General features: G+C 35.6%; 1 protein-coding gene across 3 annotated transcripts in view; it reads right to left on the bottom strand.

The window, feature by feature from the left end:
* Positions 1 to 20,749, bottom strand: part of LOC127447258 (disco-interacting protein 2 homolog A-like) — a 213,976-nt gene that overhangs the window by 89,312 nt on the left and 103,915 nt on the right. The gene's annotated exons all lie outside the window — the stretch shown is intronic.

Genomic DNA, 20,749 nt, shown 5'->3' with positions numbered 1-20,749 from the left:
CAACAGCATTCAGCCGTCATCAGTTGTCCAGACTGGAGCGCGTGTTTAATCTTTTCTGGCGATAGTTTAGTTACACTGCTTTGCTAAACATGGATCACACCATTTAGTTGAGCATTTGATATTTGATTGAAAAAGATGCTATTTATATCAAATTGTTTAGTTGTGTGCTTAGTGCGGTCAAATCTACACATGTAAAAAATTATCACCGCAGTTGTGACAGAAATGTTGTCAGCACATACTGTTTGCACATTAGGCAACAAAAGCAATCGATCATGAAAACCGGACGTTCAAAGAAAATGCACTGGAAAGTTTGCTTTTATTCACTTTTCTTGAAGCGTCAAACGATCGTGTCTCATCTGTTCAGGGTCTGTAGGGCTCGTAAAAAAATGATAATGTGAAACTGAACCTGCAAATATTCTGATTATATTTGGTTATGTGAGTCAGCCCTCTCAATCATGAACAGTATCAACTCAGTTTGTTATTCTTTTGCAAATGATTACCTACACAAAAATCTGGCTCCTGCACTGGATATTGTGTGCAAATTCACAATATTTGCAGGACTCATTTTTTCCTCACTGAATAAGATGATACTTTATAGAGAAAATGGAAGAATAGACATATTACCTCTTTTTTTCCAAAATAAATTTTAATTTAAATGCATTCTTAAGTAAACACGACATTTTTATATGACCACTGTTTTCATATGAGGGTTGATATTGTGAAATGGCTTTAGCAGGTCAAAATTTTTCTCCTCAGTTTTAGAAATATGTAAACAATAGCCCTAAAATGTTTAAATGATTATTATTATGTTTTTTTGTTTTTTTCAAAGTAAAGTTGATCAAAAATGATTTGTTAGTTAAGAATATAAGTCATGTTTGCTCTTCAGTCAGATCTTATGAAGGAATTTATGGCAATAATCTGTGTTTCACTGTATATGTTGACTCATGTTAAACAACTATATTTTGATGGATTGCATGTTATATGATCCAATAGGTCCATTTCAATCGAATGTGAAGTTACAATTTGCAGTTCAAAACTTTGTAAGTCCACAAGCACTTCTTTTTAGACAAATATGTATTTCTATAATAAACGTGTTTTCATTAACTGTTGCGTTTAAACTGTAACGTGCAACATTTTTATAGAACTGAAACTACAACTATGTAAAGACTTTAACAAATATATTATCAGCTCAACTAGGTACACAGCTTTTGTGTTTTTGTACATCGGTAAAACATATGAAACTGCTTACTGGTGTGCATAAAACACCAAATACATAGTCTGAACATGACAAAAACACGTTAAATCCAATTTTTACAAGCCTCATCCAAACCACACTCATAGGTGATTTGGAATCTGATTAAAATCGGATTTTTCTTAATGCGTCTCATTCTAAACGGTCAGATTGGATTTCATATGTTTTTTTCATCATTTGCTGTGCGCAATGGTTGTTGTACGTCAGGTTTTGCGACGAGAAAACATACTGCGCTCTGAACGGCATAATTAATGTCTTCACAGGGCACTTCGAATTTAATACAATAATGATCGTTACAAACAGATTTTCCAATAAAAATTACTTCAAAAGTGAGTTCAGCCTGTTTTATTACACATTTCAGCCCTACAAAACTCTCACAGTGGAAGGTAAACAGGGCATTGAGATCATCACTTCTGAATGAAGCACACCCATACGTCATTTATATGTTACAGGGCACGAAAAGCACAGCAAACCTCTTATAATAACACAGACTTTGGCTTATTTTGCCCAAAGATATGCACTAAGGTGCAGTAACCCATACTGGTTGTGAGAAACCACAATGCGATAAAGTATTGAATGTCACGCGAATATGTGTGCTTGAGCATTTTATCACAGGACGCAGGTCCTCGTCTCACCATCCAACATTTTTATGCTTTAATACGGGACCCCAAGATAAAAGGCGTTCCGTATGAGATGTCGTAATTTTGGCCAAAATACAGGACATCCCCGCTAAAATGGGCAGCAACAACACTAGCAGCAACAATCATTGCATATGCCACCTCTCCCATTTTAAGCCGTTGTCTGTGAAGGATGTTCATATTTGGATACTGCCCTCAATAAAAGCATAATCAGTGGTAAAATATCCATCGCTAAAATCTCATGCATGATGAATATACGCAAGTTTTCTGTGTTACTATGACAGCTAATGTAGACATGATAGCAAAAACGACTGTAGACTGAACAGAAAAAATCTGATCTGGACACATATAACTTGCCGTTTGAACAGTCAAATCGTATTTGAGGAAAAATCTGATTTTTCCTGCTGTGTGACCAAAGCCTTAGGTTCATGTAAGAACGTGGTCCCAAATTTTTAGCAAATTGTGCTTTTTTGGTTTTACTTAACAGAGCTGTTCATTGCTCAGGAACACAAACCATATGGTTTGAAGCCAAGGAAAGCATTTATTATTATTTGAGGCTTAAATATCCTGCATATTTGGATCACAAAAAAAATTCTTCTGATAACTTTTTGTAAGGGGGGTCTGTAGATGTATACCAAATTAAATTTTATATCAAATTAAAATTATAGACGGAAATGAAATCGGATATACATTTTGTAGTGCTTTACTAAAAGAATTTAGTAAATTCTAGCCCTTACAGATGCAGAGATATGAGCCAAAACGTGGGTCAGATGGTTGTGTGTTTGTGCGCCTGAGTAGTGAGGGGGGATTTGGGATCATCCTACCAAGTTTGGTGTGTCTACAATTTACGGTCTCTGACGCCCAGACGCTTTTAGGGCAAAAAAAAAAAAAGGAGAAGAAGAAAAAGAAGAAAATCAGATAGGGTACAATACAACAGGGTTCCAGCAGCTTCGCTGCTTGGCCCCTTAATAAGAAAAAGAAGTAAATCAGTACAATTACAATAGGTTTCCAGCAGCTTCGCTGCTTGGCCCCCTAATAAAGGTTCCTCTATGGGTCTTTGCAGCACTTTAGGATTAGCAAAAAATCAATTCTAATAAAGAATCCTCATTTTTTGCAATATAGGGTTTTTGAGTTGGCTATATATCTACTTAATATCGATTAAAGTAACTGAGTAAATTTAACTGAAACATTTTGGTTAATAAAGTAACTTTTACTTACATATCTGATGAACATGGTTCTTAAATAAACATTTCACATTTTGAACTTTCCTTATAAACAAGTTTAATCATGTACCACACAACATATGGAAGCCTTCCACAGGGAAGCTTAATGCAATGCTATATTTGCCAACACCACCTTGCATTACTGGCAATAGAAACAAGATACAGAGCTGTGCACGAAGACCTCAACACTTGGTGCAGAAAACATGTTGACGGTAACAATCAAGATTTTTGTTTATCATGAATGGGTAATTTTTAGTAGAAAATAAATTCAGACTTCAGAAAACAAGAAGTTACCAACCATAACAACAAAAATCATCAATAAAATGGTGTAAATAAACTTGCAAACATTGAAACCATTTAAGCTCATTAATTATTCAAGCCCAGTGCATGCTGGAAAAACAGCTTCAAAAAGTTAAGTAAAATTTACTTATTTTAGTTACATGTGAAATTTACTCAAATTAGCAAATAAATATTACAACATTTCATACTTTAGGACTGATACATGATGACACATTGTAAAGAAAACAAACAATCATAAATAATATTTACTTATAAGCTAAAGGATTCATTTTTACATTGATTACAAATGTAGAATTTACTCAGTATTTTCAAGTTCACGCTTTAACTTATTCAACATAGAAAGTAGTTAATCTTTTACGCTACATTTACTTTTTTTCAGTGTTGTTCTTTGGAGATTAAATTAAATTCTTGATTTTAGGGACTTCAGATCAGCGAAATGGTTCCTGGGTTCTTTAGAGAGGGACACTTCACCAAAAAAACAATCAAACAAAAAATAAAAATTCTTTAATCATCCTCATGTCATTCCAAAGCCGGATCGACTTACTTTCTTACTTTCTAAGGAGAAATTGAGGAATGTTCACAAAATTTAATCCACACTTCTGCATACTAGGTGCATTAAAATGCATCGCTATAGGTTTGAAATCAAAGACCCCAGTGCCATCAGTTCTCGATTGTCTCATGGGTTGGGAATAATAAGAAATATAACAATTCAGATTTCTCTTAACAATTCTTTAACGGTTCCAATAAAGATTCTTACGTTTTAGGAAATATTTGAAAATAAGAAATGCAATTTTTCATTACTCAGCCATATCACCCTGTAGCACAAGTTCAGTTGCCCACTGAAGCTAAGCAGGGTTGAGCCTGGTCAGTACCTGGATGGGAGACCTCCTGGGGAAAACTAAGGTTGCTGCTGGAAGAGGTATTAAGGAGGCCAGCATTGCTCACCCTGTGGTCTTTGTGGTTTCTAATGCCCCAGTATAGTGATGAGGACACTATACTGTAAAAAAGGGCACCATCCTCTGTGGTCATTAAAAATCCCACCTCTTGAAAAGAGTAGGGATGTAACCCCTGGCCAAATTGGCCCTTATCTATCATGGCCTCCTAATAATCCCCATCCATTAATTGGCTGTAACAGTCTACTCTCTCCTCTCCACCAACAGCTGGTTTGTGGTGAGCGTACTGGTGCACAATGGCTGCTGTTGCATCATCCAGGTGGATGCTGCACACTGGTGGTGGTTGAGGAGAGTCCCCTGATCACTGTGTGAAGCGCTTTGAGTGTAGTGTCAGAAAAGTGCTGTATAAATGTAACATTCATTCATTCATTACATTTACTGCCCTCAGCAGTATGTTGCCAAATGAGTAGATCAATCTAGATTTCAACAGAGCAGTTAAAACAAATCAGAGATATATAAAAATTCTTGCATAAAATGTGTGTCTTCCGAGACATTTTAGTGACATTTTAAAGATATTTTAAACGCATAAATGCATCTACTAATATGTCCTAATGCAGCAATATTTCAATAAAAAATTCTAAACATACAAAAAATGTGTTAACTAGGAATACAAGTATCGATATTGGTAACGGAATCGGGTCCAATACCGCACTCATGCACTCATACTCGTGCTCGTAAAAAAGCTCCGATACCAAAATCCGATAACATCTGATGTACGAATGTTATTACGTAAACATTCAGCGCACAAATTAAAATCACGTTATATTCTAGTGAGATTATTTGACCGCAAAAGCTGCGATTTAATGATATACATAAATATATAGTTTGCATGAGTGGCACACTGCAAATGTGAGCACTTGTGAATGTGTGGAAACAGTGTGCACATACCTTTTAAAACTCCTCCTTGGCTCATACAGATAACACACACACTGTGTCCGAAACCGCATACTGTCACAGTATGTACTGTATTTGATGAAGGACACACTTATCTGCCGGCAAAACAGTACATTATTTTAGGCATGCGAGTAGTATGAATAGATTTCGGACATACTTCATCCGGGTACGTGGGCATTGTCTCATGACCCAAATATATGACGTAAGAACAACAACTGTGAAAACTATCCGCTCAGGTTTTGTTAAACAAGAACCATTTAAGCACAGGGAACAATTATCTTGGTATATATATAGCACTTAGAGTTGAGAAGAGCCGTCTGACTCGCAATTTACTGCTGTTCTTTTAAATACAGCGCTTTGAACATGACGTCACCTCAGCTCCAGAGGAATTATGGGATTGTAAAGTGTCCAGTCGATCCGCACTTCAGAATCTCACCGGAAATAATAGGTCATCCGGGTACTTCTCGTTTACTGCTTCATGAATACTGTGGACTCGGACATACTACTCCATTGGCATACTGTTTTTGGCATACTATACTGTAGGGAAGTATGGATATTCGGACGCAGCCACAGTCATGAGCATCGAGCGCTCTGTTTGAAGCATATGACAGCGAACAGAGTGCAAATTCACTTTTAGCGTGAGGCACATACAGAGTACATATTTATTTATTTAAATAGCAGCCTTTTGTGATTTAATAATCACTTTGAATCACGTAGCAACTGGCTTTTCCAGAGTGGGAAGCTACCGTCTTATGTGAGAGCTCTTTGGTTATAGCAACACAGAAATACTTCAAAATAAAGGCTCCGCCAAAATAAAAGCTCAATTTAAATAAATAAAAAGTATGACAGAAATGTAATATTCACTGTGATACTTCTACTACTACTACTAGCAACTGTATTATATTTAAGCAATATCTTACATCAGATTCTGTTATGCAGTACTTTATTTGACAAAATATAACTCCAATGTATTTTGGATTGTCCTGTGAGGTTCTGTATAAAATCACTTCATTTGATAAAAATAATACATATCATGTTGAAAATTAATTGTTATACTTTTATTTTATTACATTTTTAATGAAATTATTTATTTAAACACCATTTTGATGATAAAATTGAAATAAACTGTTGATATGCATTTCGGAAAAAAAAACAGGTATCAGACTCTGTATCTATAGGTACTCGTAGTCGGTTTAAAAAAAATAAATAAAAGTGGCATTTTTAACTACACATTTTCATATTAAGTAACTGCACAGCCTGACTTAAGTGCCAAAGTACTACATTACATAACACAGTAACAGTTCTTGGTTCACTTCGAGGTGGACTTGACGGAAGTCAGATTCACGAAAAAAAAAGAAAAAACGGCTCATTAGAGTCATTCGTTTGGGAACCACATTACACTAATCCTGCTGTGTGTTTCATGTTGTAGATTTTAAAGAATCAGCTCATAAGAGTCATTCGTTTGGGAATCCACTACATTGGTCGTACTATGTGTGTTTCGCACTGTAGATCCAAAAGATCTACATTAGAGTAATTCGTTCCTCAGTCAGACTACAATTGTTTCACTGTGCATTTTGCGCTGTTGATTCCATCCGCATCGCTGGAAAAAAGCACGTTCAAGAACCGTTAATTGAACCGAATGTCATTAAAATCATACAGTTCCAGTATTTTCTTACAAATTAAACAGGTTCCAATTTAGAACCAGTTATCAATTCCCAACCCTCTTCATAACCAAACATGATCCATCAAAGTTGAATAGAGAGCTATGGAGGCGCAGGGTGGGGAAGATCGCGTTGGACACAAGACATGCAAGAAACTAGTGTTTGGCGTCATTGACTTGATGCATCTTGATGCGACAAATGTACATTTTTGCCCAAGCATGAATGAGGAGGGCAGAATTTTAAGCAAAATTTTGGCCCGTTCTTAAGAAAACTTGAAAAATAGTGCATGAGTCAAACTGACTTCCTTTGTGATAGTTTTATGATGCTTTATGGCCCTTGAAAGCCCCTGGCCACTGTATGCTTTCATTGTATGGAAAAGAGCAACATGAACATTCTTCAGAGTTTTTCCATTTATGTTCCACGAAAGAAAAACATTATGGTTCGAAACAACATGGTGAGTTTATATTGACAGAATTTTTATTTTGGGATAAAATAACCCCTTTAAAGTACCAGTATATAGATTATCGGTTTTCTAAATAACTATGAAAAGTTCTATAAAGAGATTAAGAAGGTTGCCCTGTGGCATTTGTGGGTTCCTATCTTAAACTTTTATGCACATATAAACAAACACAAACTTAGATACATAACAAAACTTCACATAACACAGATAATACAAGACACACCTACCATGTGAACAATTACCCAGAATATAGGAGCGCATTCATAGACTTTACATCAAGTGCCAGCAGCTCTTCCCTTACTGAAGTATCCCAGAGTTAAGGACACTATTGACCCTTCTGTGACATGTGTGATCTTGTTAGGAAAGAGAAAGAGAGCAGTGTTCTCCTATCTGTCTTAGTGTGACCACCGCCCAATGGAGGGGGAAACCAGACATACTGAAAACACAGAGCACACAAGCTATATGTGACTTGTCACACGGTTTTCTGAGAAAATATATCTCAAGAAGACCAGGAGGAGCTCCTACAAGATGCTGTTCATTCAATTCCATTCCTCATAGGGCTTAATGTGCACAAAGACAGCTCAAGAAGTTTATCAAGCTAATATTTGGGCATCTTACTGCAGTTTGTGTTATTTGAAGAACTGTTCAGACTTTTTGTACCTCTAAAACTTAGTATAATAGTTTGAGATCTTTCTAGAGCAGGGTTTGTAAACCTTTTTAACCTAGGACCTTCCACACAGACTCTCTGCCAACCCAGGGTCCCTCTAATATTTTTGTTTTTTATTTAATAACTTTCATGAATATCATTTAGAGCAAGTACGGAGACTTGCTACTGCTAGAACATACACAGACATATGTACTGAGTTAAGCATGTGGGCATGCTGCTGCAAAAATAGACATACATACAATCCCCATGTAGCAGACTTAGACAAGTGAAGCCGGGGTGGAGGCAGAGGGCTTCATAGAAATCTCTCACAACGTGCTGCAGTGAAACCGGCTTACTTTCAAACTGAGCAAATTTAAAATGTTAGAGAGAGAGTACACAAGTTGATTGGCTACCCAAATACACGTCAAAGGGCCTATTAGCTTACACCATGTGAGCTGATTGGCTTGACATATCATATGGGAGCGAGCTAATTGGCTAACAGATATCAAGTTCAAAGAACATATCAGCTTACGCCATTCAGAGTTTCATGCCTGAAATTAATCATTTAACTGTGCTTTTACATCCTTTGCCATGTCCTGGATTCATCCTGCCACTGCATTGTCTGACATTAGAGATATTAACATTTATTTAATTGATATTTCAACTATTATCATTATTTTGATTTTGAAATAAATAGAATATGTCAATATTTTAAAGACCTTTGTATATGTTGTACATTATAAGCAGTCACTTCGCAGATCCCCCAGTTCTAGAGGACTCAGAAACTAAGGAGCTTTTAAGATGGTTCATGGCTAAACATGATCATTAAATGTTAAGTCTGTAAACACACAATGCTAGACTTCTTCTAATCTTCTCAGTTGAAGTGTGAAACACAGCTGCTAGGTGATTCTTTCTAAAGCATGCACTCTTTTAAATTGCACACAAACACACACCCTAAAGCATAAACAAAGTGTAGGCTCCAACTGCTAATCAGCTTTAACAAGCTTTAACAACAAAGAAGATTCTAGCCATCCACAGATTCAGTAGACAATTCTTCATATAGCTCATATGGATCACTTCCATGCTGAGAGAACTACAAAAATAGATATGTTAAAAACACACGATATGTCCTTGTGTGATGACAGCAATATTGGTAAAACTTTATAAGAACAGTAGATGAATAATCATGAATTAATACCTGAATTAATAGTTACTTCTGCATAAATTAATAATGAGTTAAGGAATGGACTAATCAGGAACTAATGAAGAGCTAACTTTAACTACAACATGAGTCATAAGAATTCATGCATTAATAACGGTCACCTTAATTACATGTTAGTACATGTTTGAGAGTTAATGCATTAATTAACATTAGGAAATAAACTAAATCAAACAGGCTTTATAAGAAGGAATGTGAAGTACTTCAACCTTGAATTAAATGTGCATAATTTAATATAGTCATAATTTAAAAACAATTATAACTTTTGATGTATTCAGGTTCGCCACAAAAATCACTGGATGACGCAGGATTATTCTGCATAATTTACATGGATCATCCTTATCAAATGTTCTCCCATCTTTTACTCGCCTTCATGCCATTCCAGATAAGTATGACTTTGTTTTGTCTGCAGAACACAAATTAAGATTTTTAGAAGAATATCTCAGCTTTGTAGGCCCATACAATGCATGATGCAAGTGAATGGGGACCAAATTTTTGGAAGTTCCAAAAAGCACACAAAACAGCATAAAAGTAATCTGCATGACTCCAGTGGTTTAATACATGTCTTTGTAAGTGATGCTATCGGTTTTGGGTGAGAATAAACCAAAATGTAACTAATTTTTCACTGTACATCTTGCCATTGCAGTCTCTAGGCACAATCATGATTTCAAGCTCAATTACACTTTATAGTGCTTGACGCATGAACAGAGTGCTAGATGGTGCAAGGGAGTGTAATCAAGCTTGAAATCATGATGGCCAAGGAAATTTATTGTGATAAAGGAGTTATATTGTGGTCTGATCTCAACGCAAACCGATTGGACAACTTTAGAAGACATGGTTTAAACAACTGAAGTCATATGTATTACATTTATGCTGAGCTATTCTTATAAAAATCTTTGTGTTCTACAGAAGAAAAGAGAGTCATACACATCTGGAATGGCACGAGTTAATGATGAGAGAATTTTCAAATTTGGGTGAACTTTTCCTTTAATGATTGCCACCAATAATTATTCTTAATAATAATAATTTATCTCAACCTGTTCAGTGTGATTTTACATTCCTTTCCCTTCATACTCACCCTACCACTGTGGGTCCTACCACTCAGTTCACTCATCATCCATACACATTACATGTCTGCATCTCAGCTTTTACCTCATTTCAAACCAAATGATGCTAAACAATATGTGATTTAACTGGGATGAATACTAGTATGTAGTTGATAGTAGGTTTATAATGATGTGCCCCACCAAGTAAAGTCATGACATGATGATGCATTAACAAGTCATCAGTTGATTATAGTTCATGAGTAGTTAACTATGAGTTAATGATGTGCCCCACCAAGTAAAGTCATGGCATGATGATGCATTAACAAGTCATCAGTTGATTATAGTTCATGAGTAGTTAACTATGAGTTAATGATGTGCCCCACCAAGTAAAGTCATGGCATGATGATGCATTAACAAGTCATCTGTTGATTATAGTTCATGAGTAGTTAACTATGAGTTAATGATGTGCCCCACCAAGAAAAGTCATGGCATGATGTTGCATTAACAAGTCATGGATTCATGGCTAGTTAACAATGAGTTTGTAATGATGCACTAAGGTGATACTTACCCTTTTGCACCAGTGAAATAAAGACCAAAATTTTTTTTAAAGATCTGCTTATTTGAAAATACAAATCTACCGCATATATGATATTAAAAAACAACATTTAAAGGGAAAAACACCTTTAATGTGATGAAAAAAACAATACTGAAAGTCAAGTGTCAATCTTCCACCAAGATGCTTTAAATGAATAAAATCTCTTGTGAAACATATACAGACTCAAAAGAAATTCCAAACATAGCTGTTAAGACATAAAAGACACTTTTAAATGATTTATAAGGTGTGTTTCATCTCTCTATATATCTTCTGATGTCAGATCAGAAATGCTAAAAATGCTAATGATAGCACTTAATATGTTCAATTCAAATAACAAAATTAATTCAAATACTGCACATAACGTCATCAAAATTGATATTATGAACACTTTGACTTCAATCCTTAATTCAGTCCAACAAAACAACCAATAATTTTAGATTAAAAATGTCAGCATTACCATAAGAAATAGTGGCAAACAGCCAGCCAACACCTGAAGAGTGCCGTTTATAAGTGCCCCATCAGAAACAAACTCTCCACATACTGTAGTTCTGGGCAGAAATGTAGCAAACTATCTGCACTTGAAATGGATGAAGTTCACACAATAAATGATTGAATGTATACATGCACAAATGTCCACAGAAAAATGAACAAAACAAATAAATATTATTAACAACGATGTTGATGATGATGATGATAATGATGATCCAATCATTATCATCACTGTGAATTTTGATTTTGAGTACTGATGAAACTCAGAAAGTAACCAAGACAAATATTGAGAAATATAGCCTATATAACAAAAACAAATATTGGTCTAGCAACATAAAGACAATCTTTCCTATTTCTATTGTCCGGATGATGAACAATTATTGTTGATCATTATTATTTTTGTGTTTTTCTAAGTTTTTTATGTCCATTCAAAAAATTGTGGAATTGTACAGCCTCATTCAGTGATGTTTTGTGGTGAAACTGCAGACAGCTAAAAGTATAAAATATTTTAATAATGACAATATAAAATATGAATGTTTAATTCAAGGTTGAAGTACTTCACATTCTTTCTTATGAAGGCTGTTTGATTTAGTTTATTCCCTAATGTTAATTAATGCATTAACTAGCAAACATGGACTAACATGTAATTAAGGTGGCTGTTATTTAAGCATGAATTCATATGACTCATGTTGTAGTTAATGTTAGCTCTTCATTAGTTCCTAATTAGTCCATTCCTTAACTCACCATTAATTTATGTGGAAGTAACTATTAATTCGGGTATTCATTCATGATTATTCATGTACTGCTATTATAAAGGCTTACCGCAATATTTTGAAAATCCCTCCTTACAAGTAAAAGAGCCAATCACCTTTCAGATACAGACATCACCTGTTAGTCAACTCGGAATTGTAAATGCGCATTAGCTGGACCAACCCGACAAAAAGCGCTTTTTAGCGTAATCTGACCTAAAGACGCACATTTTATGATTTCATTGTTGTCAGATTTTACTGCTGATTTTAAATATGTTCTTTGATCATAATCTTGACCAAATGTTTTGGAGATTTTGGTCTTTCCTCATTCAATTAGATAGGAGCTGTCCTTTTATGCCACTTGTATCCATAGAAAATAGCTGCCCTGAATAAAGAGCAGTTAATGGCAGTTTGGCAGCTCCATTTGTTGTATGAGTAGAAGATAAAGGTGGTGAGACAGATGCATATCTCCCTGAGGCCCCTACGGTACAGAAGGCATGTCTGTATCACCAGCGCATTTCATTAGAATGTCACTCCAATGAAAACAGGAAAAGCTTTTCACTCCAGAGGGAAGCGAGGAGCAGATCTATCAGCCACCAGTTACTTAAATGGATAACTAAACATCAATTAGGCAACATCAGACCTGATGCACAAAGGGGGATGAGAGGAGGAATTCAGACAAAAGATATCCAACAGTGTAAACAGATAGAGAGACATAAAGAGAAGGCCAAGAAAGGTGGAAGAGACATTCTCACCTGGGATCATTAATCCTTGACATCTCACAATATGCCTGCGCCCTCCCAATCTACCCTCAGAGGCATCGACATTTACAAGACGTACCACGGAGATGCAATCAGCAAATACAAATGGCATGACAGACACTGAGCTGTGTGAATAAGATACTGATTATGCTCTGCATATGAATACCAGCCATTCCGGATGGATTCCCTCTGGTTACAACCTGAAATATGCTAATTTTGGGAGAGCGACATAAATAATTTTGTAGAGACAGGAAAGTAAGAACATGAGATATGGAAGAGAGAGATGAATAGGTAGAGGGATTTTGACAAGGAATCAGAATCAGAATGAGCTTTATTGCCAAGTATGCTTCCACATACAATGAATTTTTCTTGGTGACAGAAGCTTCCAGTGCACAAACAATACAACAAGATAATAAAAAAATAAAATAAACAGAATAAAAATATAAGTATACATAGAAATACACAATAAGACAAAAATATACAATATACCAAAAATATACAAAAATATATATGTTATAATAAGGAGAAGTGTTATAATGAATTTAACTCTTTATACTGTACATAATTATGAATAAATTGCTAAAACATTATAACATTATTTTTACCATTTTTGAAGAAAATGTGAGTGGTGCTTGCTCATGCAAAACTTACTGACATGATTCTAGTGTGTATGTTGCTAGAGTTGCTAGGATTTTCTGGGTGGATGCTATGTGGTTGCTTACTGGCCCAAATCAAAAGTACACCCAATTCTATGATATTCTCTTCTCTAAATATGACTCAGGTCCCTCTTTCAATACAAGTCTATGGGATTCATTCGTTTTATCATCCACCAGGCAAAAACTATGTCTAATCGCTTAGAAAAAGAAAATTAAGAGACTATATGAAATCTAGCCATTCCACATGGATTCCTTTGCTGTAAAACCCTAAATATGCAAATTTTGGGAGAGCGATATAAAAAAATATTGGAGATTAGAGACAGGAAGGTAAGAACATGAGATATGGAAGAAAGAAAAGTGATAAACAGCCAAAGGGAAATTAGATATGAAAGAGGGATTTAGACAAGCAGAGAAATAAAAGAGGGAAAAGAGAGACAGGAAGAGAGAGGCAGGAAGAGAGGAGGGCTTTCACCCCCCACCGCTCATTAACTTTCACTATTTCTTTCATTTGCAGCAGGAATAATTAGGGCATTTACACTGAAGTGGAACTGGGTGTAGGGATTGTTGGCACACTGGGGAACACGGAATAGCCACCAAACACACACACACACACACCAGAAAACGCAATTGGCTGCTTCTCAGCACTAAAAAAAAAACAAAACAAAAAAAACAAAAAAAAACTTGAGGGTAATAATAATTTATTCTATGCAAAACATTACAGCCAGACAAGTCCATGCGAGACCCAAACAATTACAAATAAAGAAGACTTGCCTAGCCAGATATTTGACTACAAGCATAAAGTCTGATCCACTAAAAGAGGTTAAATAAACCTGGAAAAAGCTATTGTTAAAATTAAGTGCATTTAAATGAACATAAATGCGCTAATAACTACCAAAAATGAGCTTATTAAAAAAATCTGACAAGGTAAGAAAACCGCGTTTAGCTAGATTAGGGATATACATGAGTAATCGACTTGAGTCCTCGTTCTGCACCAGCAAGTTGACTATTAAAAACTACTCGAATATCGCAAAAAGTTTTTTATTTGGCATTTGCCTGCCGTGAGCAGCACTGAATACTGCCCTTTCCCTCTGAATCTCTCACCAAATCTCACAGTTACAATTGAGTCCACTTAGGGGCAATGTGGATGTGTGTCTTAAAAGCAAAGCCTAGTGTAGCACTAGCAATACTTGTAATATTTTGATTCTTGTTGAATTCTACTCTATTGATATTTGGTTCTTGTTGGACTGTGAAGCGGTACGAGAAACTCTGAAGCTTATCAGACAAGTATGTGTGTATCTGTATTAAATCTCTGAGCATGAGCAGAGCGCTTTTTATAAAAAGCCAACACTCACCACTTAGTTTCTGAATATTAACGTGTGATATAATAAAATGCGATATCCTTTATGTAAACTCTTTATACAGTAAATGTGTAACCCTAAAGCCATCAGTATTGGTTTCTGTTTCTAAGCTTCGTGTGAGTGCAAATGTTTTTTTATCTTAAATGTTTTTTGGGGGGTTTTTTTTATGCATATTGTTCATTTAATTTTTTCCCAAAAGAAAAGCATAGTTTTTTGAAGTTACCTTATTTTGAAACCATTCTTGGTAACGCTCGTGAAGAAGACATTTCATGTACGTGTCATACTTATTTAGTTATTTTTAACTTACATTTTAATTTTGGAGTTATCGATTACTTGTTTTTTGTGGGTAAGAGTAATCAAAATTACTAAAGAATTTGTCAACACTTGCGCACATTGGATAAGCCAGTAAGAACACTGGTAAAGCTGTTTACACGCAACGAAAAATTGGGGTAATAGGCAAAAACCTCCCTGTATACTGATTTATGCTTATGGTGCATTCAAGTCCTCCTGGGAAGTTCGTACTTAAGAGGTATGAAATTGTAAATATGATGTGATGTGCGTTCAAGTGATTTTACTCAGAAAGAACAGACCCATTTTGCAATTTCATATTTCTTTCTCTCTTTTGCACTTACTAGCAAAGGCAGGAAGCTTTTTTAGCACCACTGCAACAAAATGAAGAGCAAAGCAATGCATTTGGTGTGTAATTAATGCTTTAACTATCTATTGTATTATTCTTGTGCAACAACATATAATGATGGGAAATGTAGTTTTGTTGCAAATGATTGTCGCTGCATTAACCAGTCTTATTTTCTGGACAGTTTTATCATTAATTACGACTTTGTGGTGCGCGTTCAACTCGTAAATAGGTTTGTTCCAACATAACTTGAATGCACCATTAAACTGTTTAAGACCTTACCTCAAAAAATATGTTGTCGGCTTATAATGCATCATCAATGTAAAATCGTGGAAGTAAACACGCTTTGTATCCCCCCCCCCCAAAAAATGGACTACAACTAGTCAACCTCACTAATCATCAGTATATTAGTACATAATAGTATATAAACAATAATCAATAATAGTACTACTGGTTGAAGTTGAGGGCATTGTAAATCATTTGATTTTTAGCATGTGTTAATACAGGAGATGAGTGTTTTCTGTTGTAGTTGTGGCATATTTTACCAGTCACAAAGGTATTAAACCCTAAAACAGAAAATAAATGGACAAACGGGCTCTATGCATTTGAATTATCATATGAATGGGCTCTTTTGCTTTGTGTGAATGGGTGATTAAGGTGGGGGTCCCTCATAAGGCCTGAGGAGCATTTCCAGCCCAGTGCTGAAAAATACAATTTAAACCCACCAAACATCTCCAGAGGCACGCCATAGAAATCAATTTTATAGCTGCAGACACACACACACACACACACACACACACACACACACAGTGTCAATATGCAGCCTATGGAAAATATAGACCATGTGACTGTGTGTGTATGTGTCCTCGGCTATTAAATAGATTTCTACAGCATGGCATATTTGCAATGCCATCCACTAATACCTTCATTGTGATTTATGTTTGAAATGCCCCAGTGTGTGTTTATTTATTCTAATATTTCAGACAGCAGTGTAAACACAGAATGCAGGTGCAGTCTAAATCGATAACTTTCTGTCTGAATGCAGAGACAACAAACAACTGACCTGAGAACAGTAATTACAGACACGAGACCAACAGAAGGTAAAGCAATGGCACTCAACTTCAGAAGCCAGACTAATCGCGATTAACAAATAGAATAATGCAATTAATCGTGATTAAAAAATGACAGCACTATTTTATTTATATACAGTATATACATCTGTTTCTCACCCACACTTATCATATGACTTCTAAAGATATGGATTTAACCACTGGAGTCATATGGATTACTTTTATGCTGCCTTTAAGTGCTTTTTTGGCTTCAAAATTTTGGACCTACAGAGCTGAAAAATTCTTCTAAAAATCTTCATTTGTTTTTTGTTGAAGAAAGAAAGTCATTGTTCCCATCTGGGATGGCATGAGGGTGAATACATTTTGGGTGAAAATGACTCAAGCGCTTCCTCTCAGGCTAAATAGTCTCTGACCAGATGCGCAACATTGTAAACTGTCAAATACACACTGCACTTCAGTGTCAAAATAAAAGCTCCAGAGGAGGGTTAAGTAAATAGGACAGAAATATTTTACTTTTGTATAACACAAAAATCTAATCTTCAAAATAATAATGATAATTCAAACAAACTTGGCTTGGTCCCACAGTAATAATTTAGAATTATGTAATATTCAACTGGACTAAAAAAAATCAGTGAGTGAAGTCACAAATCACAAAAATTTTGAGTAAAACTTTATGAAGGTAAATAATGCTTTTTATTAAGCTATGTATCATTGTATATGGAATATAAACATAAATATAAAAGTAAATATTAATGAAAATTATTACTTTTCAACCTCCCATATGTTTATTTAGTGAAAAACTGTGGTAAACTTGACTTAATTATTTTAAACACATTGTTATTTAATGCCTTCATAATATTTAATCTATTTGGCTACAATGGCTGTTTGGATGAAATGATGGTTCCTCATTATTGAGATCTATGTTGAGTATCATTAATAGGCTGAAAAAATATTGAGATATAATTTTTGAAGCCATATCACCCAGCCCTAATACACACACAGCTGCTCTGCTGTGTGACAGGCTGGGCTCACCAGGTTTGGGCCAGGAAGACCACCAGCTTGTACCCCACTACCATCTGTCTAAATAACACACACAGGAACTGCCCACACTGAGCGTGGCTACACACACACACACACACACACACAAACTAGGGATCAAAAATATAGCTACACATGAATACAAACACACAGCTCAACCAAACATGATAAAGCTGGGAACAATGTTTAATATTTTAAAACATAATACTTAACTTAATATTACCAGTTAAATATGCTGTGACAATTATAAGTAAGCAAATAGATTGGTTTTATCTAAAAGTGTGAACACTATGGCTCTGTGGCACTATAAAACAATGCTCTGTTTGTTTGCGCATCATGACCAGCTTGACACAGCAACATTGACTAAGCCAAAGGCATGCAGTTAGGTCGGGACTATCTCCTGCACCGACCAATGGCAGATGAGGGAAGTGTTTAGGAAACCTGTTTGAAATCAGTCATTATTTTTGCCATTTTTTTTGGTGCTGCTAAAGGGGCAGAAATTACACACTTCACCTTTAACTGAAGGCCAGTGAACTGCTGTGACCTCAGCATCTGTCTCACTGGGAATATAATCATAACACACACTCAACACCCCTCAACCCTCTCTCTCTCTGTCTCCTCATCACTGTCTCTGCTTGTTGGTCTCTCTCTTTTCCACATGCTCTCTCTTTTGCTCCCATATTCCTAACAACAAATTGCCCTTTAATACCGTTGTAATTCAGTGATGGCCAGAAGGCCAGTGGACACTATATGTGTGTTTGTGTGTGTGTGTGTGTGTGTGTCACTGAAGAGGACAATGGGAACACGGAGCTATGACTGTGCAGGAAGAACTGATATATTTTTAACTGATTTATTATTGAGCCAAAATAAACTGAGAGAGAAAGACAAAGCAAGAGGCAAATTTTAGTAGCTGCAGCTCTGAAACGCCTTTCATCGCATTTTCTTTCAAACGCACCACAGCCGCTAAAGAGCGGATTGTGGGATAAACACTGCTTCCTTTGCATCCATCATCACAATTTTTACTCTTAAAGGTGCACTCAGTAATTTTTTCCTCATTAAAAAAGTTTGAACTTCTAAATACATTAATTGTAATTTTGCAATATATGTATAAAATCATGAGTACTCACATTAAAATGAAGACTCCAGTCATATCAGTAACCTTATAAAAACTGTTTTATTCTACATGGAGAGTATGTAGTATGAGTATGTTTTATTCACACATGGGGGCGGCCATGTTAGAATCACATGACCAGCCGAATACTACTCGCTTAATCTCAGTAAGCGTCCTGTTATTTGACACTTTCACTCATTGATTAAAGTAATCATGGCTGACTGTGAATACTAAATTTTCTGAAAATTCCTTTTTTCTTTTGCCTTTTGTCTGCTTAGGCCATGTCCACACTAACACGTTTTCTTTTGAAAACGCATCTTTTTCTCTACATTTTAGCCTTCCTTCCACACTGAAACACACTTTTCGAAAAAGCTCTCTCGAGTGGATAAATTTGAAAATGGCGTCTTTGCGCTGTAGTGTGGACAGGGAAAATGATGACGTAAATGAAAATGATGATGTATTTGTTGTCATGTGATGCAGTCATGTGATCCATTCAACTCAAACAATCAAGATAGTGGCCCGTGTTGTAGCAGCATTGTTGTGCCTGATATCCATTTTGATAGGATTGTTAAAGATAAATGTTACTTTGTACAACCTTTACATTGTATTCCTTCAAAGGTGACGGCAAGTTTACTCGGAACTGCTGTCCGGCGGCGGAACACGAGGACAATTGCATTTCACACCGTACATGGAATGGATATTTTTCACATGTGCAGTAAGAGGATTTAAGCATTTATATACGTTTCAGTGTGGACGAGCAACTTTTGGAAAACACTTGAAAATGGCAGTGTGGCGGAGAGCGTTTCGAAAACGCCGTTTTCAGATGTATCCAGATTAATGTGGAATATATTAGTATTAGTATTAGTATTATATTAGTATTAGTAGTATATATATTTTTTAATAATTATTAATTCTCCTCTTAATTTGTTTTTTCCTGACGGTTACACCACTTTACATTTTTAGTCATAAAATCAAAATTTCAATTGTTGAAAAGGCATAATAATATTCCAACCCCGAGACATAGATATAGCAGTGATAACCAACAGCCTCCAGCAGATGGGTCATCTCTCCCTCACACCTTCTCCTGTCGCCCCGGCGATTCACCCAGCTATTGAGCACGCTCAGTGGGCTCTCAATAATTCAGATGCCTCATGAAGTGGTGGGCAGCTCTGAGGTTCCTGCTATCACAGTGAGAGTGATGATATTGTACGCAAGGGTCTGTTTTAAATTTAACACCACAGAGTCATGGTCTTAAACAAGACAGCATCTGGCTGATCTGAGACACGTCTTTATAGCCTATATACCCAGAGGAGGCCAAAACTCCACACTTAAGACATGCATTCTAAAGTGTATGGATCACACACCTAAAACAAAACCACAGAGAATGAAGCCGCTTTGCTGGTTAATGTTCGTAAGGCAATAGTAACGTGCTGCTTGTATTTTTATGTGTTTTACGTACACTACCGGTCAAAAGTTTTGAAACACTTACTCATTCTTTATTATTATTATAATATTACAATTATATTACAAAACTGTGTTATATTTTAACATCTTCAAAGTAGTCACACTTTGCCTAGAATTTGCAGACATGTACTCTTGACATTTTCTCAACCAACTTCTTGAGGTATCACCCTGGGATGCTTTTTAAACAGTATTGAAGGAGTTCCCATCTATGTTGGGCACTTACTGAATGCTTTTCTTTATTATTTGGTCAATTTCAAAAACTTTTTTTTTTTAACTTTTAATTAAATTTTAGTTTTGTAATGAAATAAATGAATATGGTGGCACAATTATATTTTTGTCTACAAAACTAATTTCAAACATTTAAGCATACACCTTCAGATCAAAAGATTTTTAAGATCATGAGAAACATTTCAGTCAAGTGTTTCAAAACTTGACCGGTGTATATTATTGCCTCCACTGGATGAATCTTTTGTGCTGTATCCTTCATTTGTAAATCACATGAGATAAAAGTGTCTGTTAAATGAATGAAACT

The sequence above is a fragment of the Myxocyprinus asiaticus genome, chromosome 10 (genome assembly GCF_019703515.2).
Source record: "Myxocyprinus asiaticus isolate MX2 ecotype Aquarium Trade chromosome 10, UBuf_Myxa_2, whole genome shotgun sequence".
Classification (NCBI taxonomy): Eukaryota; Metazoa; Chordata; class Actinopteri; order Cypriniformes; family Catostomidae; genus Myxocyprinus; species Myxocyprinus asiaticus.
The sequence above is the reverse complement of the archived record's forward strand: the minus strand, read 5'-3'. Positions and strand labels throughout refer to the sequence as shown.